Raw genomic sequence first — 6,660 nt, 5'->3', positions numbered from 1 at the left:
ATATTATTTTATGGACGTACACAGCCGTAGTACGTCCAATCTTAACATATGGTTCGATTGTGTAGTGGCCTGCTCTTAGCAAAGCCTATAATATTGATAAGCTAAAGAAGGTTCAGAGAACAGCTTGCGTGGGCACCACAGGGGCCATGCGTACCAACGGACACCTTAAACGTTATTTTGGATCTTCTACCAATCGATCTTTTTATTAAATACACATAGTTTCCTGCAGCGCTATTAGGCTGAAGGAATCAAATAGCTGGTCACAGCAACACTACGAAATTGATTCCCTGAGATATTATCTCGGTAGACACTGACTACTGCACTCCCACTTTGAGCCTTAGTAAGGGTTTTAAGGTTATTTTCCCATCTAGAAAAGATTGGGAGGATGACATCGTGTCGATAGGTTTCGACACAACCATCTATACTGACGGCTCAAAGATGGAGTGCGGAGTTGGTTCTGGGATCTTTTCTGAGTCCCTAAATGTAGCTAGATCCTTTAGGCTTCCTTACTTTGCTAGCGTTTTTCAGGCTGAACTGCTGGCAATAAGGGAGGCATGTAAGATACTTAAACAAAGCCCAAACCAAAATAGAAATGCCGCTATCATACAGACAGTCAGGCAGCTGTCAAAGCCATTAACTTGGCCACTAAACTGATCTAAATTGGTCCAGCAATGTCGCGATGAGCTTGCGAGCCTGAATATTAACATCGGTGTCCCCCTGATCTGGGTTCCGGGCCATAGTAGTATCATGGGAAATGAACGGGCTGACGAGCTAGCCAGGCAAGGATCGGCCCTTCATATCTCACTTGCGGAAATGGTTAACATTCCTCTTGGTGGTATTAAGGGTAAAATCTTTTCTATCTACCAAACTGAACCAACCCGAAGGTGGACCAATTAACCCAACTGCATTATATCTAGGAAGATATGGCCCACCTATAACAAAACCCGTACAAACGATCTTCTATGCAGGCCAAGGAAAGACATAGCCAGGATTGTTGCGGTTTGTACCGGACATTGGCCTATAGGAGTTCATGCAGAGAAGTTGGGTATCTCCTACAACACCTTTTGCCGTAGTTGTAGTGACCAAAGAGAAAGTGAAACGATAATCCATTTCCTCTGCAAATGTCCTGCTTTGGCAAACACCAGAATGAAATGCTTTGGAAAAGCATTCTTTCAAGAACTCGATGAGCTATTTGAGACAAAGATTAGAGACCTAATCTTTTTTCTCAATACGATAAAATGGCTTTTACATAATCGCTATGAAGCTTTTCTATAAATCTGTCCCTTTCTATCACATTTCAAACGAGTTTTTGGTATCAAAACGGCGCACTACAGCGCTAATTCGATCTCAGGCTAGGTTGCCTTGAGATCGCCAATTCTACCTACCATAAGGGTCTGAAAAGTCTGATGAATTTCTTTGAATAAAACCACGCATGGAGTTAGTTTTAGCAACAATATAATGTTTGATAAAATTGAGTTTGGGGTCAAAAACAACACCAATATCTTTATTTTGATTGACCCTTTCAAGAACACTACTGTCAATAATTTCCTATTCGCAGAAAGCAGTTTAGTAAGAACGAATAATAAAAACATTGACATTTTGAAACGTTTAAAGAAAATTGATTTTTTAGTACCATTCAATAAACCTGTTAAGCTTATCTTGCAAGCTGAGTCAATCATCAGTTTATTTTTTGCATCTATAAAACTTAAGATCGTCAGCAAATAAAAGTCTAAGGAAATTATGAAATGTCATGTCATTAATAAAAATAAGAAAAAGTAAGGGTCCCAGTGATTGATAGTTTGTTCAGTACAATAGTGTGGCTGACTCTATTAAAGGCCTTTGCAAAGTTAGTATAGAAGACGTCAACCCGATACCCATAACTCCCAATGAACTAACTCTAACTAAAATTGGGACTTACATTATATATGAACATACTCCCTTTATATTTTAGTACTAAGTCACAAAGTAAAATGAAGCAAAAGCAAATAAAGTCCCAATGGTGGAGCAAAGTCAAGAACAATTTCCCAAAAGACATTGATTCTTTCTGTCTCGAATAATTCGAAAATGAAAGACATTTTTTACAATTTCTGCGAGTCCGATAAAACACAAATTTTTGGGTTTTAGGTCATGGAGATCTGGTTCAAAATTAACTATCAAGCTTATTTTGCTTAGCCGAAACTAGGCCTATTTGGGACTTGGTTTATTGGGTTATCAAATGTATCTATTTTATTTTTAATACTTTGGTCTGTTTCTTTCACTAGGTACTTACATTTATTTTACTTTTCAATTTTCACCGTAAAATTTAATTTTTATAAACTCCTTATGAATAAAAATATAGGAAGGTTCGTGTCACAAACCTATACTTAGCTACACAAACTCACTGACAAATTTAGAAGATAACTTCCTTAAAGTTTAACTCAAATAAGCTGTACTTTCTGCAAAGAACATTTATTCCAAAACGAGGGATTCAAAAGTTAAAGCAAATATCAAATCAGAGAAGCAATATACTTCCTCATCGCATGTCTAACTCTTCCATATATCATCTTATAGAATGCACCTGCTCTTCCTTATTATGCATACAAGTAGGTACCGACAATCTCATAGATAGTATAGGCTTTGAGAACGCTAACTTTATATCTCTTATAGTCTTTCCGTGTTAAGAACTTTAAGCAAATAAACATGTATCTAATTATTTAACATCACAAAGAACATGAATTCCTATATATGAAGCTAACTTTAAATCTACCTTATTTTATAGAAGTTCAAGTTTTTTTTTTTTTTTAACTTGTGTACATTTTAATATAAATGAACAGTTATATTGCCAATTCTCTAACTACCTACTTTCATTGCCTGCTCATGCCCAACCTAACCTGAAGTCTGAACCTACTTTATCCAGTTATTTTCATCTCACTCTCTTTCTTCCTAGGAAATATTTATACACGAATGTATATAGATACAAATGTAATTCTTAAGTCATGCAATCTTCTTCTCTTTTGCAGAAATTGAAGCAACATCTGGGAAGAAATGGAATATTTACATTTTACCGGTACTAAAATATTCAAGTACCAACCAACCTTCTTTACTCTGTTCTCATGCATGAAATGTAATTAGAGTTAAAACACTTTAATATAAAATAAGAGAAGAAGAATTAAGAAAAAAAAAAAGATTGTAGAATCCAAAACTGTACCAGAGTACACACTGTACACATAGGATGTACAATTGTACACCTCCCCTAACACTATAAACGTTAGCTGTGAGCTGAGGCAATGATGTTTTAAGAGTTAGCCATTGACGTTATAGCTTAAAGGGTCACCTCTTAACACTTAGATGAACATTAACTGGAGCACCTTACGACTATTAGTGCAATATTCACAGTTAAGGTTGTAATTAGCTTAGTGCTTGTAACATTATCAACAAAAAAAAAACTAAACTCTGGTTTGTCTTTTCTTTAACTGCTCGAGGGTGCAGTCTTATGATAGAAGTGTTACCAAATTTCATGGTTGTAAAAAATGTGTTTCCATCAAAGGTCACGCGCTAAGCAGCTGCTGTCTTGTATTTCTAGACCAAGCTGTAGAAGAGTAAAATTAAAGCATTAACTTTTTTTGTTAACTGGGAAGTCGCTTTTACTATAAAGGTGGATTTTACCAAAGGTGAAACGACAAAATACACGCTTCTTGAAAATGTGTTATTTTCAATATTTTGAAAAACGTTACGTCAAAAACTCTGTTATTTAATTATTATTTATCAATACATTCTTTATTTCGTGATAATTTCATCAAGTGTAGGGAAACTCTTTGAGAAGTAAAGCCTGCGGATTTCTTGTAAGATTGGGCACACAGCTAGAAAATGATAACGTTTTCAGCTTCATTGCGGTTGCACAAACTACATATCGGGCGGAGGAGAGTTCTATGAGGTCTATAATTTAAATAAAGCATTTCAGTCCTTGCTTTAAATTCATTTGATTAAGAGTGAGTTTTTCGTTAAAATAATTTCGAAAAAAAAGTGTGCGCTCTATTCAGACATTCCAAATACAAGGAATCATCTATTTTAGCCAAACGGCTGTAGAATAAGTCCTACCAATTGGCATATGGGCGTATTATTGAGGTCAAAGTCTACACTGTGTCTAAAAGCTAGATCATTCCATTCTTTGAAAGGCGATATTTGACGTCAAGTGCATATTTAAATATTATATTTTTGAAAATTTGAGTCAGGCCTTTTCATAACTTTTATTATGTAATCAGCATTTGATTTAAGAATCTTTAAAACACTTTTAGGGGTTAAGTTATACAGTTTAAAGGTAGGCTTGAAAAATAAGCGTTCAATTACTTCTTCTAAGTTTTTATAGCCAAAAAGATGATTTTCCACATAAGATTTATTGCCGTTTTAGCTGCAGTGCATTTTTTTTCCATGTTTGCGAAAATCAAGGTTACGATTAATCAAAAAACCCAAGTATTCGAAGTAATTTACTATTTCTATTGGTTCACAATCCAGAAACCATTTTTCTTGGAAAGTTGTTCTTCGATGAGTATTTTCAAAAACCATGATTTTCGACCTTGCAACATTTATACTTAAATACCACAAATCACAAAAACGCTTGAGCTTGTTTATTTTTAACTGCTAAGCTTGTGGATTATCAGCCAATAGTGCAATGTCATTCGCGTGTAGGACCATTTTTATTAATGTTTCACCAACCTTTATACCACCAGGGAAATCTTTGCATTCGTCATCAATATATAGTGCACACATTAGTGGACTTAATCCACAAGCTTGTAGAACACCAGCACTTGTATAAAAAGAAGTAAGACATTCTACTTCCATTCCATACAGCAGTTAAGAAATTTTGTTGATAAGCCTATAGGATAGCAATTCTATAAATCAAAGAACTTCTGTTAACCGTATCAAAAGCCGCTTGTAAATCGACATTCTCTAAAAACTATAGTAGTGAATGCAAATAATTGGTCAACTGCTGATAGACCCGATCGAAAACCTACTTGGAAAATACTAAGTAGTTGATTCTCTTCAACCCATTTCGTCAACCTATGGTATAGAAGATGGGTGCATATTTTCCGAAGGCACGGTAAAATCGATATGCCCCTGCAATTGTCTGGGCGATGAGGATCAACTTTTTTAAATATTGCGCAAATCCATGCTCTTAAAAACGATTTCGGACTAAATTCTTCCACAAGAAGCCTGTTAAAGAATAAATTAATATGAACTAATACATTTTCTGATGAGTTTTTGTAAAACTCAACGGGAATACCGTCAATTTCCGCATACTTATCATTTTTCATTGATATCATGGTATTGTGCAAGTTCCGGGCTTTTCACTAAAGGTAGAGCTTATTCAAGCGTTTGGTGAACCAATAACGGATTCAGAAGAACTTTGAAGTGATCAGCAAGTTTTTCAACTGCCAACACCGAAGCTTTTTAAAGCCACCTAACAACCTCACCTTTGACCAAAATGTTTTTAAGTCCTTACATGATGAGAGACCTGATGCTACACCACTGAAATAAAATTTCCAAAACACTAGAACAGTGTACAAACATCTGTTTAAAAATAGTATAGAGTGTTCTTGAAGTTGCATGGTTGTTATTGTCTAGGATCTAAGAATTGAGAATGTCAAATTGTGCTAAATTGTTTTAAATTTTGAAAACTTACTCTGAAAAAAAAGAGTCTGTTTCTTGATATTCTTGTAGTATTTTTAGGAAAGATTTGTGTTAAGTGATGAAACTCTTTCTAGTTAAATGGTTTCTTCAATAAGGAAAATTACTGTTTCAAAACTTTAAAGAACCAAAATTGAATTTATTAAAATTAACATTTTGGTGCAATTTATTCGCTGGTCTTTATTTCTTTTGAAATTACAATAAAACTGAGATTTTGATTATACGGAACAACTTGTCAATTTGATCACTTTCAATCTCCATAACTGGTCCTCTTAACTTCCCCTCCCCCCGCCTTTTTATTAGTGTGACTTATCGGTTTTTAATTTAATATTTATATGGGACTGTTTAAAGTCATTGGTTTATGTCAAGAAACCAGTAACTTTTAAGGAAACTTTTATTGGAAAGACAAATGAAAAATTTTAAAATTGGAAATCAAATTTTTTTTTAAATTTCAAGAAATGATAACAACAGAACATTTATTTCAACAATATTTCTATCTTTTATTATAATAATTATTTATAGTTCTTAAACTCAAACACATTTTTGAAACAGTGCAAAGGGAATAGCAGTTTTGTACACTTTGATTCCTAATGTCCATATTTTAATTAGTTTATATTTGAAAAATAGAATGCCAACAAGTATTTTGAACAGTTTAAAGTCGAAATTTGATTTCAAGTTTGTAATATTCCCTTCGCTTAGTTAAAAAATGGTAAATTTTACAGTTTTGAACTAAATATTGTACTATTTCTGAGAAAAAAAGAGTCAATTTTGAGTAAAACAAAGAAAAAGAGTAATTTTCCTAAAATAGCTAAAAAGCACAGAACTTGATAAATAGTAACCTTCATATTGGAAGTTATTGCAATCAATCCGAATTGAAAATTTTGAAATTTTCTGACGTTTCAAGGTCCCTACGGTCAAAATAAAAGATTTTTAGAAAGATGCATGTGCGCAAGTGAGTGATTACATTCGCAAAGATTTTTTCTTTGTCCATAGCTC

This window comes from Eupeodes corollae, chromosome 2 (genome assembly GCF_945859685.1).
Source record: "Eupeodes corollae chromosome 2, idEupCoro1.1, whole genome shotgun sequence".
In the NCBI taxonomy this organism is placed as follows: domain Eukaryota; kingdom Metazoa; phylum Arthropoda; class Insecta; order Diptera; family Syrphidae; genus Eupeodes; species Eupeodes corollae.
Note: the sequence above shows the minus strand (reverse complement) of the source record.